This window comes from Tachypleus tridentatus, chromosome 9, assembly GCF_004210375.1.
Source record: "Tachypleus tridentatus isolate NWPU-2018 chromosome 9, ASM421037v1, whole genome shotgun sequence".
Classification (NCBI taxonomy): Eukaryota; Metazoa; Arthropoda; class Merostomata; order Xiphosura; family Limulidae; genus Tachypleus; species Tachypleus tridentatus.
Genome location: NC_134833.1, coordinates 159480757 through 159502870, shown reverse-complemented (window position 1 = coordinate 159502870; position 22114 = coordinate 159480757). Strand labels below are relative to the sequence as shown.

Genomic DNA, 22114 nt, shown 5'->3' with positions numbered 1-22114 from the left:
CATTTGAGTTTCTTCGAACATGGAACTTGGTAGTATATTGCTCATAATCAAACACCTGGTCGTTAATGATGGTTAATTATCGCAGTGTTATTAAGGTCATTCTTTTGTTTTGTTTGTATTGTTATTCTTGTTTGTTTTATAATATTCTCATATGAGATTATTTTGTTTGCATGATTGTCTAGTTAAGAATACCAATTAAATAAAAGTCTTGACTTTACTTCTATCAATTTAATCAGGTATCTAGCGTCTGAGCTCTGTTTGTGTGTAGAATACCTTGTGGTTTCCTTCTGATGGTCCTTAATTATACATTAATGTCCTAAAACTTGTGTAGCATATGACACAATCAAGGTGTTGTCTTTCACTGCAGCTAATTTAAAATGAGTTATTTTAAAGAATGACAAAGCTCCCGGGCCTGATAATATTTCTTCAAGGGCTTAGAAGGAGGTTAAAAATTGGATTTGTAGGCCACTTGCTATTATTTTTCCTAAGGCCTTGAATAATGGACTGGAGCCAGAATATTGAAATTTAGATAACGCTATTTTATTTCCAAGAAAGGCGACAATAACTAACTGTCCCATCAGTTATGGGCCTATTAGTGGTAGGAAAAACTTTCTGAAAGTCTAATAAGAGATGCTTTGCAAAGTGTCATGGTTTTGCATATGAGTGGGCTGGGATTCTTATACAGTAGGTGTCTGTGACCTGTTGGAGATAAATTTGGTCAGTAAGTAGACAGCACACAATCCACTTATTTTAAAATAAGTATTTAAAACAAGTGAAACGTATTTACGAAAAGTTTTTTAAACTATAGGAAATTGTACTTTTATCTGAAACTCTAAATTATTTTCAAGATTCCACACAGGCTGATTCAATTACTTTAGAATCTTACTGACAATCAGGATTATTTTTCGCTACTCTTCTCATAATAGTATCAGTGAATAATTCACTTATGTTATTTGGTTGGTTACCGCAGTTGTATCCTGAACTTTAAATAATTGTCCCCTTTCTTTGTCAAAGCTCATACAAACAGGTTCAGTTATTTTGAAAACCCTTTTACAAGACAAACGGCCTGGCATGGCCAGGTGGTTAAGGCACTCGACTTGTAATCTGAGGGTCGCGGGTTCGAATCCCCGTTACACCAAACATGCTCTTCCCTTTAGCCATGGGGCGTTATAATGTGCAGTCAATCCCCCTGTTCGTTGATAAAAGAATAGCCCATTAGTTGGTGGTGGGTGGTGATGACTAGCTAGCTGTCTTTCCACTATTCTTACACTGCCAAATTAGAGACAGCTAGCGCAGGTAGCCCAAAGGCAGGTAGCCTTTGCGCGAAATTCAAAAAGCAAACATACAGGAGAAATTCTTCTTCTTATCAGTGTTAAACTAGGAAATTCGCTTTAAAATGTTGTACGTTATGGCTAAACTAACAATCACGCAGTCGACCTTCACTTTCAGCATTTTCTGACTGAAAGTTACATTACCTTTACTGACTTAACTTACTTAGAAATCTTGCGTCATAGCTAAACTGCAAATCATTCAGTTTGGAGCTGTCTAATTATCTTTCATTTGACATGACCTTTCTTTAGTTAGCTTGCACTCACTAGTCACTTATATATATATATATATTGTTCACTGATGTCTCAGACATTTCTCGCAACGCTTTAATGGAACAATATTCACTTAAAGCTCAAGTAGCGTGACGTCAACAACGTTATTAAAGCCTAGTACAACAATCTAACTGCACACATAATATACGACCTTTACAGAGTTATGTAACGAAACTTGTCACAACTTATGGTTTTAATACAATCAACCTTCGATACTCTTGTCATGAAAGTTAAACAGTCATTAAATAAATACTAAGCCATAATATAAAACAATATTTTCACCAAACAGTCTTGCATATCAAATACAAAGTCATTTAACAACATTTAAATTTTTTCCGGATATTCAGCATATTGTTACCAGGGGAGAGAGTCTTACTGTATTAATGTTTTGAGATTCTCCATTCTTTGACGAAGTCACTGTTGTGTAGGTAAGGGAACAAATTTAGGTCTGGTGCATCAGTATTTTTAGAAAGCATTTAACATGGTTCAACATGAAAGGCTTATTAAAAAAATTTACTTTGTACGTGATAAATTGGCTCATTGGTTAAAAACTGGTTAAATAGGAAAAAGGAAAGGAGTTAAACCAGATTTATTAATGTCACGAGTGTGGTGTCATAGGGTTCAAAGTTAGGAACTTTGATTTACATCAATTACATAAATGAAGGAATGATCAATAGATTATTTACGTTTGCTGATGACTTTGAAGTTTTGGTGTTCCTGGCTGTGAGAAGGATGTTACTGCTTTACAAAAGGATTTGGATTATTTGGGGTATTGGGAAAATAACTGGCAGGTGACTTACTTATAATAAATGCTTGGTAATGCACGTGCGATATTGCGACGACCCAACACCTTTGCTCTTATTTGGTGATGACAATGGTAATGCTATGGGACAAAAGTATACATGTTGTCAGGAGATGAGTCATATTGAACTAAAATTATTTTATTTTCTGAACAGGATGTTTAGCCCTTGAAATGGGAAGCCTTCAGGTGTGGCAGATGTAGTTAATTTAATAGAATACTTGATAAATATTTGAATGAGAAGGGTGAGGTGTGAGATTTTTAGAATTTAGTTCATTTAGTGGTGAGGATTGATGAGAGTATTTTTTGTTACCTGACTGTCCTTTACTGTTATGTTACCTGACTGTCCTTTACTGTTATGTTATCTGACTGTTCTTTACTGTTATGTTATCTGACTGTTCTTTACTGTTATGTTATCTGACTGTCCTTTACTGTTATGTTACCTGACTGCCCTTTACTGTTATGTTATCTGACTGTCCTTTACTGTTATGTTATCTGACTGTCCTTCACTGCTATGTTACCTGACTGTCCTTACTGCTTTGTTATCTGATTGCCCTTTACTGCTGTTATCTGACTGTCATTTATTTATAACGACACTCGTGCACAGAGATCTATTGGAGAGTAGATTGTTCTGAAATGGTGGAGAGTGGACTTAAATACATATAAACCTCGGGTTACTACTGGATTACTTCCTGTGTCTTCTTAATGGCTCGACAGTTGCATCTATTGCATTCCAATGTTTCATGGTTGAAGCTCTAGATGTTGAGGCTCCTTTGTCGAACCTAATGGATCAAACTGGTAGAGCTGATCTTGTAACTGAAACCGCGGGAAATTATGGAGTTAATGACACCATTATAATTGGTGTTGTAATCAATACTCCCCCTTTTCACTAATAGTTTAATAATATAGCAGTAGTCGTCTTTTGCTTGCTTCGCCAGAATTTGGTTTCCTCTCAACGAGATCTCAGATCGGGAGGGTCTTTTTGATTTAGGGATGTAGTGGTCTTGCTGAAGGTGAGAAAATAGCTGGTGTCTAGTTTCAGGAAACCTTTTGAATGGCCGTCTTATCAGGGTCTCCAATTGGTCTTTGGTCTGATAAACAGAAACTGAAATTGAGGCAGATTCAGCATGAGGAATTGACTCGTCTTCTTTGTTTAGAGATAACTAGAGCATAATAGCTGGAACCACTTCCCCCATGTGGCCACTTCTCCCCCAGAGACTTTAGAGCTAGCTCCAATACTGACTTGGTGAGTTTTCTAATTCCAAATGCACCAGCTATTAACGAATCTTCTTCTACGTATCAGGATGAAAATCAGACTAGTTACAAGATCGCCCCCTCGGTGTGGACTCCTGGTGGTTGAGGGGTCCAACCCTAACACACCACTTTGGCCTTGAATTCCTGTAGACAGGCGGCCTTTGGGTGGCCCCCTTGGGTCAATCAGCTGGTCCACTTGAGCTAGAGTCAACCAAGTACCAGTGTTGGAAGTTCTCAGCGGGTGTTGTGGACATTGTGTCTGATGCTGGTGTTTGGATATAGTGCTCACAAAACCTTGGCGTTGCTGCAGTGTCCTTGTTTGACATTGCAGTGCGTCCCCTCGTAGAGCTCCATGGTGGGTGGGGTCAGTGGGCACCGAAATTTTCTTTTTTTCCTGTGGATCCTCTTAATAAAAATTTAAATAAAACAGTGAAAAAACAGTCAACAGGTAAACGACTACGCCTGGATAACTCTGATCTGCAATCTTCAACATCTATAACACCTGTACCTCATTTTCTTATATTACGTTCTCTTTCAGAAAAACCGTTAGGGCAAAGGTCCCCCTTTTTTATTCAGAAGGGACTGGAGGGACTTGCTGGCTCTCCAAAGTTGGTAAAGAAGCTTCGATCTGATGACATATTGGTTGAAATATCCACATCATAACACAGTGAACTCCTCTTGAATTCAAAGGGAATTAGGGATGTAACTATTGAGGTTTCACCTCGTGCTACCTTGAATTCATCACGAGGAGTTATTGTTAAAAGGAATTTGACGAACGTCCTCGAGTCAGAGACTCTCGTTGGTTTCTCCACTCAAGGAGTTTCTGCAGTGAGGCGCATCTCTACTCGCAAAGATGGAGTTACACTGCCGACAAATATCCTCGTTTGGACATTTACATCACCACGTGCACCTGCCACCATCAAGGCAGGTTATCTAAATTGCAGGGTACGGACGTACATTCCAAACCCTCTCCGATGTTTCCAATGTCAGAGGTTCAGCCACTCAAAGACGTCATGCCGTGGTTCCCTGACATGTGCTCGTTGTGGTGGCAAGAACCACGATGCCTATGAGTGTGACACAGACCCACATTGTGTCAACTGCAATGGTTTTCACCCTTCCTACTTTCGTTCTTGCCCTAAATGGTTGGAGGAAAAAGAGGTGCAGCGTTTGAAAACGACTCATAACATTAGTTATCCTGAAGCTCGGAAATTTCTGTCCACCACTTCATCTCGGATATATGCTGCTACACTTTGTTCCATAACTACAGTGGGAGTGCAGACAGATCTCTCTGTGCCTCCAAAAGAATCGTTTTCAAAACAAATGAAAAGCCTTTTGATCATGGTTAGAAAGGTTGATGAATTAACTTCTACACCCATCTCTGTTCCTCCCATACATTCCAACAAACCCTAAGATCCACATCCTTTGGTTTCAAATACAGGCATTTATTCAGATACATCTTTTTCTCCCACCCCAAGATGCAAAACAATCATTCGTTCGCATCCTCAGTCACTGGAATCGCCTTCCAACAACAAAGACCTGCCCAATTGACCCAGGGCAGGATCCATGGAGGTCGATAGACCTCCTTTGAATAAGAACAGTAAGGAGAAAAGACGTGGTCGTAAACAGAAGGGTTCTCCACCCAATTCACCTACACATAAATAAAAATGGCCACCCTGATACAATGGAACTGTCGAGGTTTACGTTCTAATTTGGATGACATCAAAACACTGATTGCTTCCTACCGTCCTGCATGCCTTTCCTTACAAGAAACATTTCTGAAACCTGCCGATACAGTCACCTTTCGGCAATTTTCTCTGTACAAGAAATGACAGGCTGTGTGATGGACGAGTACATGGAGGGGTGGCACTGTTGGTTGATCAGCATGTGCCCACCCTGTCTTTGTCACTCAACATACCCTTGGAGGCCGTGACCATCCGTGTTTCCTTGGGTCATACCATCACTGTTTGTTCTCTCTACCTGTCCCCTGGAGAGACATATGATCAATCAGACCTTGATGCTCTCATTGCACAGTTGCTGTCTCCATTTCTAATCCTGGTGGACTTTAATGGACATCATGCCCTCTGGGGAAGTGCTGTTATTGATAAGAGGGGTCGCATTGTAGAGCGTATACTCTCTGATCACAACCTTTCTCTTTTCAGTACTGGTTCTTCTACTCATTTTCATGCACCTAGTCAGTCCTTTACTGCTATTGATCTCTTGGTTTGCTCCCCTTCATTATTCTCCCGTTTTTCATGGAGGGTTGATAATAATCCACGAGGCAGTGATCATTTTCCTATACTTTTGAGAGAGATTGGCCGTGGTCAATTCCACTCTACCCGCGTGCCCCGGTGGAAGCTGGATCAGGCAGACCGGTCCACTTTCACTGCTCTCGCAGAACTTGATCCTGTCATCGTCTGTCAGCCATCAATAGAGGACTGTGTGGCAGCGGTAACTGACTGAGCAGCTGCTCAATGTATTCCTAAAACCTCGACACGTTTTCACTATATCCTCGTCCATGGTGGAATTCTGCCTGCCACATGGCACGGAAGGCTCAAAAAGGGCCTGGGATACTTTCCGTAGATATGCCGCACTTTTAAATCGCATCGCTTTCCAGCGGGCCCGTGCACATGCTGGGTGGGTAAGACGTCAAAGCCAGAAGGAATCTTGGATTAAGTCCACAACTAGCATATCTTCTACCACAAGTTTCAAGGTCATATGGGACAGAGTTCGAAAGGTCAGTGGCACTACAATTCTGTCCCCCTCTCGATCTTACTCTCTGATGGCCAAGAGGTAGCTGATGTCCGGAGCATCGCCAATATTCTAGGTGAAAGCTTTTGCTGGGTATCTAGCACTTCTGGTTGTTCCTCCACCTTCTTGGCCATCAAGACTCGGGCAGAGCGTTCACCTCTTTCCTTTCAAACTGACTGTCTCTTAATTGTCCCTTTACAGTGGTGGAACTGAAAATGACCCTTCATTGGTCTGGCAGTACATTTGTTGGATTAGATGATGTACACTATGACATGCTGCGCCATCTATCTCCTGCTTCTCTTGATATTCTTCTAATTATTTTTAACCGCATCTGACAGGAGAATGTTTTTCCTAATGCCTGGTGACAGGCTATTATCTTACTTTTCAGTAAGCCTGGGAAGGATCCCAAGATTCCTTCAAACTGCCGTCCAATTGCTTTGACGAGCTGTCTCTGTAAGACCTTAGAGAGGATGGTTAATACTCGTCTTGTCTGGTTCCTTGAATTAAACAACCTCCTCTCGTCTACCCAGTGTGGGTTCCGCTGACAACATTCCATCGTGGACCACCTAATTCAACTTGAAACATCAATCAGAGAAGCCTTTCTCAAACGCCAACATCTTGTATCAATATTCTTTTACAGTGAGAAGGCTTATGACACAACATAGAGGTATGGCATTTTGAGAGACCTCCATATGTATGGGTTATGTGGCCATTTACCCATATTTATTGAAATTTTTTTTTTAATGGACAGGAGATCCCAAGTTCGAGTGGGTTCGACACTTTCCCGTTCTTTTGTACAGGAACTTGGGGTCCCTCAGAGCTGTGTTTTGAGTGTCACACTTTTCAGTATAAAGATTAATGCCATTACTGAACAACTCCCTCTCACTGTTGCAAACGGGCTCTATGTCGACGACTTTCACATCTCGTGTCAGCCGTAGAACATGAGATATATTGAGCGGCAGATACAGACTGCCCTCAATCATGTACTGAAGTGGACCACGGCGAACGGCTTTAATTTCTCTCTCTAAAACTGTTTTCATGCACTTTTGCCGTCAACGTGGTATTCACCCTGATCCTGAACTCCGTATCGGTGAAGTTTCGCTGCCAGTGGTCCCTGAGACCAAGTTCTTGGGGCTTATCTTTGACTGTAAGCTGACCTTTATACCACACTTAAAGCAGCTACGGGTCAAATGAACAAGAGCACTGAACATCCTCCGTGTCCTCTCTACCACTAGTTGGGGAGCGGATCGATGTTCTATGTTAAAGATATATCGTGCTCTTATTCGATCGAAACTCGACTATGGATCACTGGTCTATGGCTCTGCCAGACCCTTAGCCTTAAAGATGCTGGACCTCATTCATCATCAAGGACTTTGACTCTGCACTGGGGCTTTCTGCACCTCCCCAGTTCAGAGCTTATACGTAGAATCTCATGAACCTTCTTTGCACCTTCGCCGTTTGCAACTGTCCTTACTATATTCTTCGAAACTTCGTTCCTTACCAAAGCATCTCACCCGGGGATGTGTTTTCCTTCTTCGGTGGACCTTACTTTTTCAGAACAGACGATCTCCCATTGCTCATTTTGGTCCTCACATCCAGGCGCAATTGGATGAATTGACTCTGTCCTTGGATAACATTGCAGTATACACTGGTCAGTCCATCCCACCATGGCTTAGTACAGTCCCCAAATGTGACCTTTCTTTCAGTCATCTAAAAAAGGCAGATACTCCAGATTGGAAGTACCGTCTTTTATTTAATGAACATCTTTCGAACAATCATTCAGTTCCCATTTATACAGATGGTTTCAAATCAGGTAATTTAGTGGGCTCTGCTATGGTTTGCTGTGGTTTGGTGGTTGCTCGCAGAATCCCCTCTACAATTTCTGTGTTCACTGCTGAACTGTATGCCATATCTCTTGCCCTGGAACATATTGAAGCTAAGCAGTACTCAAACTACACTATTTATACTGATTCGCTTAGCTCTATACTGGCCCTTAGTTCTACACGTTGGCTCACACCCTGTTCTCGCTAATATTCAAAACCGACTGGCCCATTTCTCATTAACTGCTACTTCTATCCAGTTTTTCTGGATACCAGGCCAGGTTGGTATTCGCGGAAACGAACTTGCAGACATGGCAGCTAAATCTATCTGCTCCGGCACTATCACCACTATGCTTATTCCGTACATGGACTATGATCTTGTATTCAAGGCTCGGCTCCATGCCAGCTGGCAGTCCACTTGGAGTGAGCAACGCGACAACAAGCTTTTTCAAATAAAACCTTATATTGGACTTTGGCCATCTTGCTTCTGTAAGGTTCGGAAGGAGGAAGTTGTTCTAACTAGACTACGCATTGGTCACAGTTTTTAACTCATTGTTTTCTTTTATCTGGAACTGATGTACCAGTGTGTAGTTTGTGTAACACTCAGGTCACTGTAAGCCACATTTTACTTTCCTGCCATCGTTACGACTCTCAACGACGGCACTATTTGAAACATGTTCTGTCCCGGGGTTTGTCTGTAACATTGGACAGTGTTATTGGTGATGGTGACGCTGTCCACCTTGATGAAGTTTTCAGTTTTTTATTGGTCATTAATCTTTTTAATGTAATTTATGTGTTTTATATTTCTTCATCAAACCTTTTTTAATGTGGTTCCCTTTTAAGATTTACAATCTCTTTTGTTCGTTTTGAAACTAGAAAATGACCGTAACATTAAATAACTCGACACCAGGACTGGAAAGGCCAACTTCAGGTAACTAACGCTGCTATTTGAACTATCCATTTGAACTACCCCATAGTCATCCTGGCGAGTTATTATTAATTTTTTTTTACATGTCTTTTAACATTTTTTTATTATTACTATTTGAAAATGGCCATAATGACACATAACTCGGAACCAGGACTGAAAAGACCGACTTCAGGTGACTGATGGTGGTTCTTGTACTTACCTGTTAGTCTTTCTGGCGGGTTATGATCATTACCATTCTGCTACAGGAAGTCCTTTATAACTTCTCTTTCTGTACTTTCTCTCTTAACATTGTAGACTGGATGTCAACATTGGTTTTATGTTTATAATTGCTGTTTTGTTTTACCTTCATTTCCTTTTATGAATTTTACTACATTTACTTTACTTTTACCTTTTTACCGGATGCTTGGCAAGTTATTATTACAATTTTGCTAAATGTTTTTAAAACTTTTATTATTTTTACTTTTTGATAACAGCCGTAATGACACATAACCCGGAACTAGGACTGGAGAGGCCAATTTCAGGTGACTGATGGTGGTTCTTGTACTTACCCGTTAGTCTTCCTGTCGGGTTATGATAATTACCATTATGCTACGGTAAGTCTTTTACAACTTCTTTTACTCTGGTTTCTCTCTTAACATTGTAGACTAGATGTCAACACTGGTTTTATGCTATTTATGTTTTTCAATGTTTTTTTCTACCTTCATTTCCTTCTATAAATTTTACTACATTTACTTTTACCTTTTTACCGAACGTTTGGCGCAGATAGCCTAGCTGCTTTGTGCTATAAAACACTAATTCAACCAACCAATCCAAGATCCCATCTAAATATCCACCAAAGAAACTGATTTTTTGAAAGTTGACTCAGTCATGAAGAATCAGCCAGATAAGTCTAAACCTTGCACACCATCATCGCCAGATTGATCCAGAACTTACAGTCATGAAGAATCAGCCAGATAAGTCTAAAACTTGCACACCATCATCACCAGATTGATCCAGAACTTACAGTCATGAAGGATCAGCCAGATAAGTCTAAATCTTGCACAGGATCATCGCCAGATTGATCCAGAACTTACAGTCATGAAGGATCAGCCAGATAAGTCTAAAACTTGCACAGGATCATCGCCAGATTGATCCAGAACTTACAGTCATGAAGAATCAGCCAGATAAGTCTAAAACTTGCACAGGATCATCGCCAGATTGATCCAGAACTTACAGTCATGAAGGATCAGCCAGATAAGTCTAAACCTTGCACAGGATCATCACGAGATTGATCCATAATAAAAAGTAATGATTTAAAGTATCAGATCAGTGGAATCTAATCAGTAACTATATCAGCCACATGTGTAGGTTGATGTGGTTCATAACATGACTATTATAACTATACAATCCTAAAGCTTACTCTTAAAGGCCTAGTAAGCCTTGAGACATCTTGATAAAGCAACACTTCTATGGTTTTCATAGATGCTGATATGAAATACATCCATAGTACTCATGATCTACATGCCACCACTGAGTCCACTGGAGCAACATTCGGCTAGCTATATTGTTATTATCGTTATTCCAATAGTAAATGGTGGTCTACTCTATGTAAACTGGCTCTACACGTGTACTCTGATCATACAACGTGTATTTTGCTGTATTATGGTTGGTCCTTGTACTGAAACATGAAAATGTTAAAAAAAACAGTAATTTTTCACAATATTTCATTCCGCCTGCCTGAAAGTATTGCATCATAATCAAATAAATTACTGGGTACTACAAGTTTGTATTTGTTGGGAAATTTAAGATACCGTCTGTGAATTTATTGTGCTTTCGATAATTTAACCTACTCGAACTGAAATAGTAACCCCTATAACTCGAGCGCTTTCGAAAGGTGGACCTTTCTTCTTGAGGGGCAATCTGGTAACGTCCAGTATAACTGGACAAGTGATATATAACGATTTAGTTTAGTAACGTCATAGAGGTCATCGGACTTTCCGAGAATTGTTTATTTCTCTGTGTCATGTTGTAAGCATCTCATTTCCGGTGCTGTGTAGCCGATGGTGATACGAAAAGTTGTTGTTGGTACTTTAACTTTAGAATGGATAAAATATGTGTGTGTTTTTAAGAACTGTGTGTTGGTGTTTAAGTAAAAAAGATATGTTTATATAAATCAATTTAAAAACATGAATTATTTCATGAAAAATTATTTTTCTGACAGATGAAACTAATGGACAGAGATCACTGATTCCTGGTTCTAGATTAATTCAGAAACGTTGAAATGTGTTTAACTTGGAAGTCCAATAACCTTCTTTTATTCCCCTGTTTGCTTTAGTTTTGATTTCTGTTTCAATGCTACTGAGAGTAACTTCCTTCAAAGAATGATCGTGTTGGTTCAAGAGTTGAGCGACAGGGAGAGCTCTATCAGTAGAGGACTTGTGATTGTTAAAACGTTCTCTGTTTGTGTTTGCCCTATATACTGATAATTACATTTTTTACGCTATATAAGATAAATGGTGTTTTTGTTTCACAAGTGATTTCTTTAGATATTTTAAAATTTCGTTGGTTGTACTTGTCGGAAAATGAATCAGTGGTTTTTATGAATTTGCGGGTTTCACAACGGGCTTTATTGCATGGACGACAACCATTTTGGATTGGGGTGTAATTTATTAGAAAATTACAGATAAAACTTTATATTTTTCTGAGACATGGTTTGCAGTACTAAAAAAAAACCTTCGTGAAACAACATTTCCTCCAAATCATGAGGGTCTCTTTCGCTTATCTTCCTATAAACATTCATTTCTTTCTGAATATTTCAATCTACAAACTCAAAGATGCTGTCTTGAACATCAAAGAGAATAGAATGTATTCTGTATTTTCCAATAACACCTTACGGACCACTAATAACTGCACTTAACTGTATATTGCAAAGTCTTAATATTAGAATGGAATTCTATATTTCTTAATCTAAGTAACTTAATAAATATGTTTATTATGTAATTGATTCATAAGTGTTGCATAACAAAAATAAATGTAATGTTCCTACATACATTTGAGACCACAGATGTTTTTATTTAGATATTTATACTTCCATATACATTTATGTTCCTACATACATTTGAGACCACAGATGTTTTTATTTAGATATTTATACTTCCATATACATTTATCTTCAATACTGGTTATCACATGCACTAATACGAGTTAAACTCGTAGGTTAAACAAACAGCCTCCACCTTCTACTGATTGTAACCATCTTGGTTTACTTTTTTAAAACTATGGTAAGTGACTTGGCTGAGTTGTTGCTAACATCTTCAGGCTATAAAAATCCACTTTTAAAATTTTCGTTTTCATGATTTTACAAAATAAATGCTCACAGACCCACCCAAGCTGAACTTCGATTCTCAACTGAATTTTCTCATAATTCAGGATTGATTATTGTGGTAAACATAAACATTCATTGAAATAAGCACACATCTCCTTCACTGTAGAAGAAGAAATTCTTCCAGTATCAAATATAAAGATCTGAAAATAGTTAAGGATATTGACTGTAGATATTCTGCTGATCTGTTAGATGAAGTGAGTCTTTCCCACTTATTGTTGAATATTTTTGCCTTTGGGGAAAATCATTTAGAACCTAAAAAAGCACACCACATGTAAAGCAATTTTAACCGTGATATTGAACACCTAATTATCAACTTCAGTTGTACACAACAGCAGCATCAATTAATCTAAATGTGCCAATGGATTAGTAGTTGTGATTCTGCCACTCTATACCACCTGACAGCTAAGAAAGCAATGTGAGCTGCTATGTTTCACTTGTAGAGTGCTTGACTCAATAATTGTTCTTAGTTGAGCAATTAAACGGAAATCATACAGACGAATTCTGGATTAAATACCAAGTATACGTGTTGGGAAGTCAATAGTAATAGTTTTGTGGACCTTTAGGATTGCTTCTTGGTCTGGTGTTTATTCACTTGGCTCATCATAAACAGACAAATAAATGTCCTTATCTTTATTGTTCTCCTCATTATCCAGTTCAAATATCTCTCCGTCTAAATTTTCATAATTAACCAGTTGACAAAGATTTGCCAATTATGTTGTTTGTTTGTTTTTGAATTTCGCACAAAGCTACTCGAGGGCTATCTGCGCTAGCCGTCCCTAATTTAGCAGTGTAAGACTAGAGGGAAGGCAGCTAGTCATCAGCACCCACGGCCAACTCTTGGGCTACTCTTTTACCAATAAAATAGGGGGATTGACCGTCACATTATAACGCCCCCACGGGTGAAAAAGCAAGCATGTTTGGTGCGACGGGGATTCAAACCCGCGACCCTCAGAGGGCGAGTCGAACGTTTTAACTCACCTGGCTATGCCGAGCCGCATTTGTTATTAAATACTTAAAATGAAAACACGGTGTGTGTGTTTGGTTAGTGAATATCTTGATCAAATGTACTGTTATTCTGTGTACCTATCCCATCAAAAGAAGTTTAACCTGAATGTATACAGAAGGAAACACATGTTGCTGCTATAATGAATGGATACCTTATTAAAGAGTTTGGTGTTTTTGCTGAAATGTGGATTGGTTTTTACTTTATCAATGAAGGAAGATGGTTGTATGAGAGAGTTGTCGAGTCTCGGAGATGTCTATTCTTGGACATTACACATTTGCTGATGTTGCATAAATACGTGATTTAAGTCTCATTGCAACCAATGACACGGAAAGCTAAGCTAATGGTGTCTATCAAATATGGTTATTTATATTACTTCCCTGAAGACTGACTTAAGTGTGAGAGAAACAAACATGGGTGACTGAGGGTTATTGTAGAGGTATTGTATATCGCATGTCACACCAATTAGTTTGTGTAATACGCCTACCACTTTGAAGAACCAAATGTACCTTACAATGGGAGAAGAGAGTCTGATTCATATTGATGACACCTTAGCATTTGGGCACATATTCAAACCTGCACCTGAGAACCGAAAATGTATTCTAATGGGTTTAATGGATTAATTGATTTTTAAATTGAATTTAAGAAAATATGCATGCGTGAGACTGGAAGTGGAATTTTTCAGTCATATTTTTGATATCTCTATGGATAACAATGGTGAATATTGACATTAATATATGATCAAATGGCAAGTCTGTAGTTTCTTTGTTTTTACATTCTATTAACTGTAGTTTATGTCCAACTTTTACAAGATTACTTCATCTTTATTGGCTCTCACTAAAGAGGAAATGCTTCAGATAGAATGATGAATATGAACGACCATTCCAGTTCTTGAAGCGGGCTTTAGCAAAGGCTCAAGTTTTACCTACTCATAAAAAGACTGAGTTTTTATAAGCCACAAATGCTAGTGACAGTGGAATCAGAACAGTGTTATCACAGTTGAAATATTCGGTGAAATAATAGATAATGCATTTCTGAAATAATTAATGAGTTTAAAATTAATAATGTTCATATGTAACTACTTTACACAATGTCTCTATTATTTTGCCTTACTATAGATTTTATCATTCATACATTATCACTCAGGTTCATAAAATAGATCAATTGTTCCACAGAAAGGCAGAACCTTGTGTGTTTTTTTTTAATGTCCCTTACTTGACACTATGTTGGAATTGTGACAGTTTCTGCCACAGCAACAACAAACCATACAGTACGAAACTATCCAAGTGGTCAGATGCTACAGCTACCATTTGAACTGAAGAAACAAGATATGGCATGCGCTAATGTTCAATGGTAGTTCAGCTGGTTAAATTCAAATCGAGATGCTTAACCAAAGATGATATAACCAAAATTTCAGAAGATAATATTTTAATTTCCTCTGTAGAAAAGAGTCCTAAACATTGTTGGTCCACCTACAGTGATAGAATGGGGTCACCTCTATATACTTATGTAACTGAATGTTTCACGAAATGGCTCACGGCTCTTCGATTGTTCAAAATGTTCACACAGTCAATGTCTAATGCACTGGTGGAGCTGAGGAACCCCATACAGACCAATGAGCTGACATTAACAGCCAGCTGTTCTCCGAGTTGTATAAAGTGTGGGGTGTGATGAAGATATACACTTCATGCTATCATTACCCTCACAAGTTTAATGGTTTAGTAGAGAGGGTAATACAGGCTGGTAAAAATGTGTTTGCCAAGTACTTAATCTGAAATGAGTTGACTTGGATGACCACAACCTGCATCATGATGGCACACTCCACAAATGAACGAAGATTAATTTGTCGTTTGCCAAATATGTTCATGTTTTATGAGAAAGTTGTGCTCAATGTAGATTTGATGTATGGTCTTTCACCTGGAGCAAATGTTCTATAACGTTTATGAGCATATGTTAAGTGGCTATGTTTGCAAATCAAAAGATAGGCAAGGATGTCATATGATAACAAATCAAAAGATAGGTAAGGATGTCATATGATAAGAAAAGCGATACAAGAATACTGTGTCCAAACAGAAAATGGGTGTGGCTTGGATATATATACAAGCAGTACAAAGGTCACTGGGTGTGGCTTGGTTATATACAAGCAGTACAACGTTTGTTTGTTTGTTTTGGAATTTCGCACAAAGCTACTCGAGGGCTATCTGTGCTAGCCGTCCCTAATTTAGCAGTGTAAGACTAGAGGGAAGGCAGCTAGTCATCACCACCCACCGCCAACTCTTGGGCTACTCTTTTACCAACGAATAGTGGGATTGACCGTCACATTATACACCCCCACGGCTGGGAGGGCGAGCATGTTTAGCGCGACGGGGGCGCGAATCCGCGACCCTCGGATTACGAGTCGCACGCCTTACGCGCTAGGCCATGCCGGGCCCTTAGCAGTACAAAGGCCACTCCACCAATTTTCCAAAATTGCTTTAATATTTAGCATCAAAATACGATTCTCAGATCTTATTATAAAAACTTATGGAGAAAATTTTGTCTTAAACTCCTAGAAATGACATACAAATCAATGGGTAAGTTTCTGTACTACCAATTTACACAGTTTAACACAGAGTCCTGTTTTTCGAGGGCTGTTGCAGATGTTGTCACAGGAACCACCTTTTGTGACACAGCCTCCATCTCACAAAATGTTTGCAGTTCTGTAGGTCAGTGTAACTTCAAAAGCTGTTGCTAATGGCTGGCTGCTGCAGTGAACTAACATGATAACAGAATAGTCAAGAATGACTTATTGCTTAACTTACGTATTTATTTTAACACCTTTAATTTTTAATGCGTTATTTCCATCGTGTATATAGGCATTTACATTCAACTGAGTAAAACTACCAGCATCTATATTAGTTTTAATATGTTGTTTGTGACGTTAGACAGTAAATAGCCACATTCTCTGCTTCTGCTGGTACCATACAGATTTTGAGACGTGTTTTTCGATTGTTCTACAAATTTATTGAATGGGGAAAGAACCATAAATACTAAATTATCTCTTACAACACATGGTTTAATTTTATTTCTTCTTTTTATTTGAATCGTTTCAAGCGAAACGTTTTCTTCAAAGAGCTTCTATAGAAAAAAAAAGTCGACAAAGATAGTTGAAACAGAGCTAGAAAAAAACACCTATATGGAACCTCACCAATTACGGTGAACATAGAGATAATACAAATCAAACACTCACCAAGAGACTGAAGACTCGTCTAGAGTGGCAAAACCTTAGAACTGAATAGATTGTTATGGTTTGTATTGAAGACGTAAAAATGGGAAGCTTGCTTTCCGCGATCTACGCGAAAATAACATTTGTAATGAATCCATAAAAAAAGCATGTTACTTTCCAGAAGCCTAAATAGTATTTAAACTGAATTAAAATTCTAAAAACATCAAGCTTCTTTCAAAAACAAGAACATAATATGATGGAAAATCAGGCCATGAAAGTGTAGTAAGGAAATCTGAAACCACTTTGGGTCACCTCTTAGCTGAGTACAACCTTCTAATATTAGCTGTAGAAATAAATCACAGCTGATTAAAAAACGACAAAAGAACGTTCGGTGTGATTATTCTAAGTTTACAACACTGCTCAAGGGACATTCATTCGTGGCCCCAAAAGTCTCCATGACTCAACTACAATCCACCATCAGTTCAGAAGGAGTAAAACGGTACTTTCTAGTTGTGTACTCAGTGAATGTGAACTTATGAAGTCAGAGATATTTTTTGTAACAGCTATTAAAGGACGAGCAACTGGTAAATGATTGGTTAATACATTTATTCATTTTCTGAACCTCCCCCCATTCAGTGGCTCACTGTGAAGGCTTATGTAGCTGAAAACAAGGCTTTCAAATCTAATCTCTGTAAGTAAAAGAGTAAAAAGAGAATGTTTAATTTTACCAGGTTAGGTTTCAGTTTTGGTCTACGTTGGTTGGCTGCTTTGATTGAAATTTGATGTTAATTAAAGTATTTCATAATATTTATTATACCTGCTTTTTTCTTATAGCACTAGTTCGTGGGGAATTTTATAATGACCAAATGTTTTAGTACTGGAAACCAAAGATTAGTGGTTTTTGTTATGAGGCCCTAAACACCGTGACTCATCACTTCGTGCCTTATATGTGCTATAAGAATGACGAACACTTCCCGCTCTGGTCAATATAGAGTTAGTTTTGTGTGTTAGCAACTTTCCTTGTAGCTTATTGAAATGTATTTATGGATGTACGTTGGTAGGGGCGTAGCGATGCCCTCTCTTCCCCTCCATTACATTAATGTACGTTGGTATGGGCGTAGTGATGCTCTCTCTTACCCTCCATTACTTTAATGTACGTTGGTATGGGCGTAGCAATGCCCTCTCTTCCCCTGCATTACATTAATGTACGTTGGTATTGGCATAGTGATGCTCTCTCTTCCCCTGCATTACATTAATGTACGTTGGTATGGGCGTAGCAATGCCCTCTCTTCCCCTGCATTACATTCTAAAAACAGCCTAATGGACAATGCTCCCGGACCATTTTCTATATAGAACGGTTTCATCACTCTTTTCTTGTTGTTGTTTTTCCATCAAAGTGGTGACCAGTAACAAAAGTGTACACTTTGTTTAGGTTTGTGTGAAACTTCTAAAACAATTAACTTATCTAAATTATTAGTGCTAAGCTCAAATTAAGTGTTAATCCAGCAAGCATCATCTGATATCCAATCTTGTGGTGAAATTCTGCTCCTTAGATCAGAAAGTGAGGGCTTTCAGTCCAGCTGATCTTACATCTGATCATCCTGAATCATCCAGGTTTATTTAAATCTGATACACAGATATGTTGTTTCCTAAACTAAATGTTGTATATCCATTGCTTCATCTTCTGATAGAGAAGTTACATCATCCCAAAAAAGGAGGTGGCCTGCAACATTATATAGCTGATACAGTAGGTGATTATATGCTATAAACAGTTATACATTGTTAAGCCGTGTAAGTAGACCCAAAACAAAAACTTAAGGTGAACTTTTCGTGTTCATCTTTCTGCTCAAGTCACATGCATGGTTACAGTGCTTTCAGGGCCCAGTATGGCCAGGTGGCTTAAGGCGTTCGAAAAATAAGAGGCACATGATACATATCTTTTGCAATTAAAACAGTACTGACCACTGCACGTGATTGCCATGCCAGGGTAATGGTCAACCCGTGTTTTAGATTGTTTGTTTTCCGAATTTCGCGCAAAGCTACATGAAGTCTATTTGCGCTAGTCTTCCCTAATTTAGCAGTGTGAGACTAGAGGGAAGGCAGATAGTCATCACCGCCCACCGCCAACTCTTGGGCTACTGTTTTAGCAACGAATTGTAGGATTGACCGTCACATTATAACGCCCTACAGCTGAAAGATCGAGCGTGTTTGGTGCGACCGTGATTCGAACCCGCGACCCTCAGATTAGGAGTCGAACGCCTTAACCCACCTGGCCAACTACAATACTGTTTTTCAATCACCATGCTAAAGTTGTAGGTTGGGAGCTCAAGTTTTTTTTAGTAACGTCAAGGGAGCCTCAGATTAGAAAGAGTTACGGTATCGCTGTATTCGACCGACTCAGAAAGTAACTGGATTTAAAATTTGGGAGCAGCGCTACTTCGCGACCAGGCAAGACTAATTAATATAACGTATTTAAGTAAGATATAGCTTTTTATTTTACTAAGCGTGAAGAGTGTTTATTTGATAAAAAATAATTAAATAAACATTTATAGGAATTTTATCGGTAATTACATGTAACCGTATAGATTCAGAGCCTCACTCTCCACCAAGGGAACTCACTGGTAATTTGAACTGATGTTTTCACTTAGCAATACATTGGTACTTCAATTATAGAAATATTTAATTTGTGAATATAAAAAAAAAAAAATGTTACTTAAGGTTGCACAAAAGATTTCCATGCGTTATATTTTACTACCGAATTTAAAAGTAATTCTTTTAACATATTATTTTATTATATCTGGCCCCCCGCTAGTACAGCGGTATGTCTCTGGATTTACAACGCTAAAATCAGGGGTTCGATCCCCCTCGGTGGGCTGAGCAGATAGCCCTTTGTGGCTTTGCTATACGAAAAACACATACACACTTATCATATCTGTATGAACAAGTTGTTCATTCAGAATGGTTCCCTGTTGAAACAACGGCAAGTCTACGAATTTGCAAGGCTAGAATAGGTTTTGGTTTGCTTTGTTTTGAATTTCGCGCAAAGCTACTCGAGGGCTATCTGTCGTCCCTAATTTAGCAGTGTAAGACTAGAGGGAAAGCAGCTAGTCATCACCACCTACAGCCAACCCTTGGGCTACTATTTTACCAACGAATAGTGGGACTGACCATTACTTTATAACGCTCTCACGGCTGAAAGGGGGAGCACATTTGATGGGAAGAGGATTCGAAACCGTGGCCTTCAGAAGCCAGCCAAGGACCCTAACCAACTGGCCATGCCGGGTCAATGTGAAGGCAAACAGTAACACATGACGAAGTATAATTGGTTTTTAACTGTAGAAAAAGTATATTTATTTATTACTACGCGATTTCGATTTCAAAGTAATCATTCAACACTATGTAATCTGTCTGCAGAGTGACACTATCTGATGTAGTAAGATGAGGAAGCCGTGACTGTAATATAGCGCCGGCTAAGCCTTATCTGTATCAAGACATAGGATATAGTGTTATGTGTGGCCGAACAACCTACAGAAGACGCTGTATGTTATTAACAATCGTTAGTTTTGCTACAGTTACGACAGAAAGTGTTCGTACCCCTGCGTCCCGAGTGGTTTTTTTCCTCATAACGTAAAAAGTACACGATTAGCCTAATAAAAGTATAATATATTATAAATATTATACTAACACACATCTACATAAATTTTTATGTAAATTAAACGACAAATAAACTGTTTATAAACAAATAACCAAAAATAGGAGGAGCAGAAAGTGTTCGTACAGTTCAGAACGTGTGAAAAAACTAATATTTCCGTAAAACTTTTGTTTAGTTTGGCAAATAAACTACATTACACCATTCCAGAACTAGACACTTTGTTCATAATTATTGAATTTAGCCAGCAAAAAATTTACTTCCGGCAATTTAGCGCCGTCTCCGTCATTATCTGCTTGGTCATCATGGCGAACAGGAAACAACTGTACAGTGGTTTAAAAAACCGAATCACTGTAAAATACAAGTCTCGTGTGTATCTTTCCGGTATTGCTACACAACTTAATGTGCCAAAATCTACTGTTCAGAGTATAATTGCCAAGTTTAAGCTTACAGGATCAACTGCTAACCTCCTCTCGTTCCGGACGCCCCACCAAAATTCCACAGATAACCAAGAGGAAGGTTCTCAGAGAAGTTAGTAGGAACCCTCGTTTAACACGTAATGACATACAGAAACTGGTAAGGGAAACTGGGGTTGAAGTAAGCACCTCTACAGTTACGAATATGTTACACTCTTCTGTGTTCAAAGCATGCCGTTCTCGTAGAACTCCATATTTAAAGCCTGTTCATTTAGAAGCACGATTGAGGTATGCAAGAAAGCATGTAGATAAACCATTTACCAATTGGAAGAGTATTCTTTCGTCAGATGAGACTAAAATCGAGCTTTTCGGTCACAATGATGTTCACTATATTTTCTGTAAGAAGGGGGAACGAAATCTTCCAAAGAACACCGTCCCTACAGTTAAACACGAAGGTGGCTCGACCATGCTATGGGGTTCCTTCAGCTCTTCTGGTGTAGGCAGCCCTCACCGCATCAACAGAATCATGAAAAAAGAAGAGTACGTTGATATATTAGGCACTTATATCAAGAATGCTGCTCGGAACTTGTGGCTTGGGCGTCGTTGGATCTTCCAGCACGAAAATGACTCTAAGCACTCATTGAAATATATGCAATCCTTGTTGCAGAGGAACCATATAAGCGTTCTGGAGTGGCCATCGCATTCACCCGATCTCAACCCAATTGAAAACGTTTGGCATGAGTTGAAGACCAGGGTTCATCAGCGTCATCCGAAAAACTTGCGTTTCAGGCCTTCTGTAAAGAAGAATGGAAGAAAATACCAATCGAGTACTGTCAAACGATCATGGAGGGCTATGAGGAGAGATTGCGCCAAGTAATTTACCTGAAAGGCTACACAACTGACCATTAAAGTAGACGCACGAACACTTTCTGCCCCTCCTATGCTTGGTTATTTGTTTATAAACAGTTTATTTGCCGTTCAATTTACATAAAAATGTATGTAGATGTGTGTTAGTATAATATTCATAACATACTATACTTTCATTACCCTAATCGTAATACTTTTTAAGTTATGAGGAAAAACTACTCACGACGCAGAGGGTACGAACACTTTCTGTCGTAACTGTATTTCCTATCTTCTGTACCTCAGACTGTGTTAATGAATATACTCCACTGTATTCTTACTTTACATTCCAAATTTCAAGATAATTTATCAAATAATAACTTAGACATAACATCTCAAATTTTGATAGACTTTCTTCTTATTTTTGAAAGTACGGCAACATTATATAACTGAAAAACTCACTTAATTTTAAGGATATTTCTTC

At 38.7% G+C, this 22114-nt stretch overlaps 1 protein-coding gene across 1 annotated transcript in view; it reads left to right on the top strand.

Annotated features, from left to right (window-relative positions):
- Positions 1-22114, top strand: part of LOC143226802 (uncharacterized) — a 45996-nt gene that overhangs the window by 9952 nt on the left and 13930 nt on the right. Inside the window, exon 2 of the mRNA XM_076458232.1 lies at positions 9624-9743. The gene's annotated coding sequence lies outside the window, so the exon portion shown is untranslated. The remainder of the gene's footprint in view (positions 1-9623; positions 9744-22114) is intronic.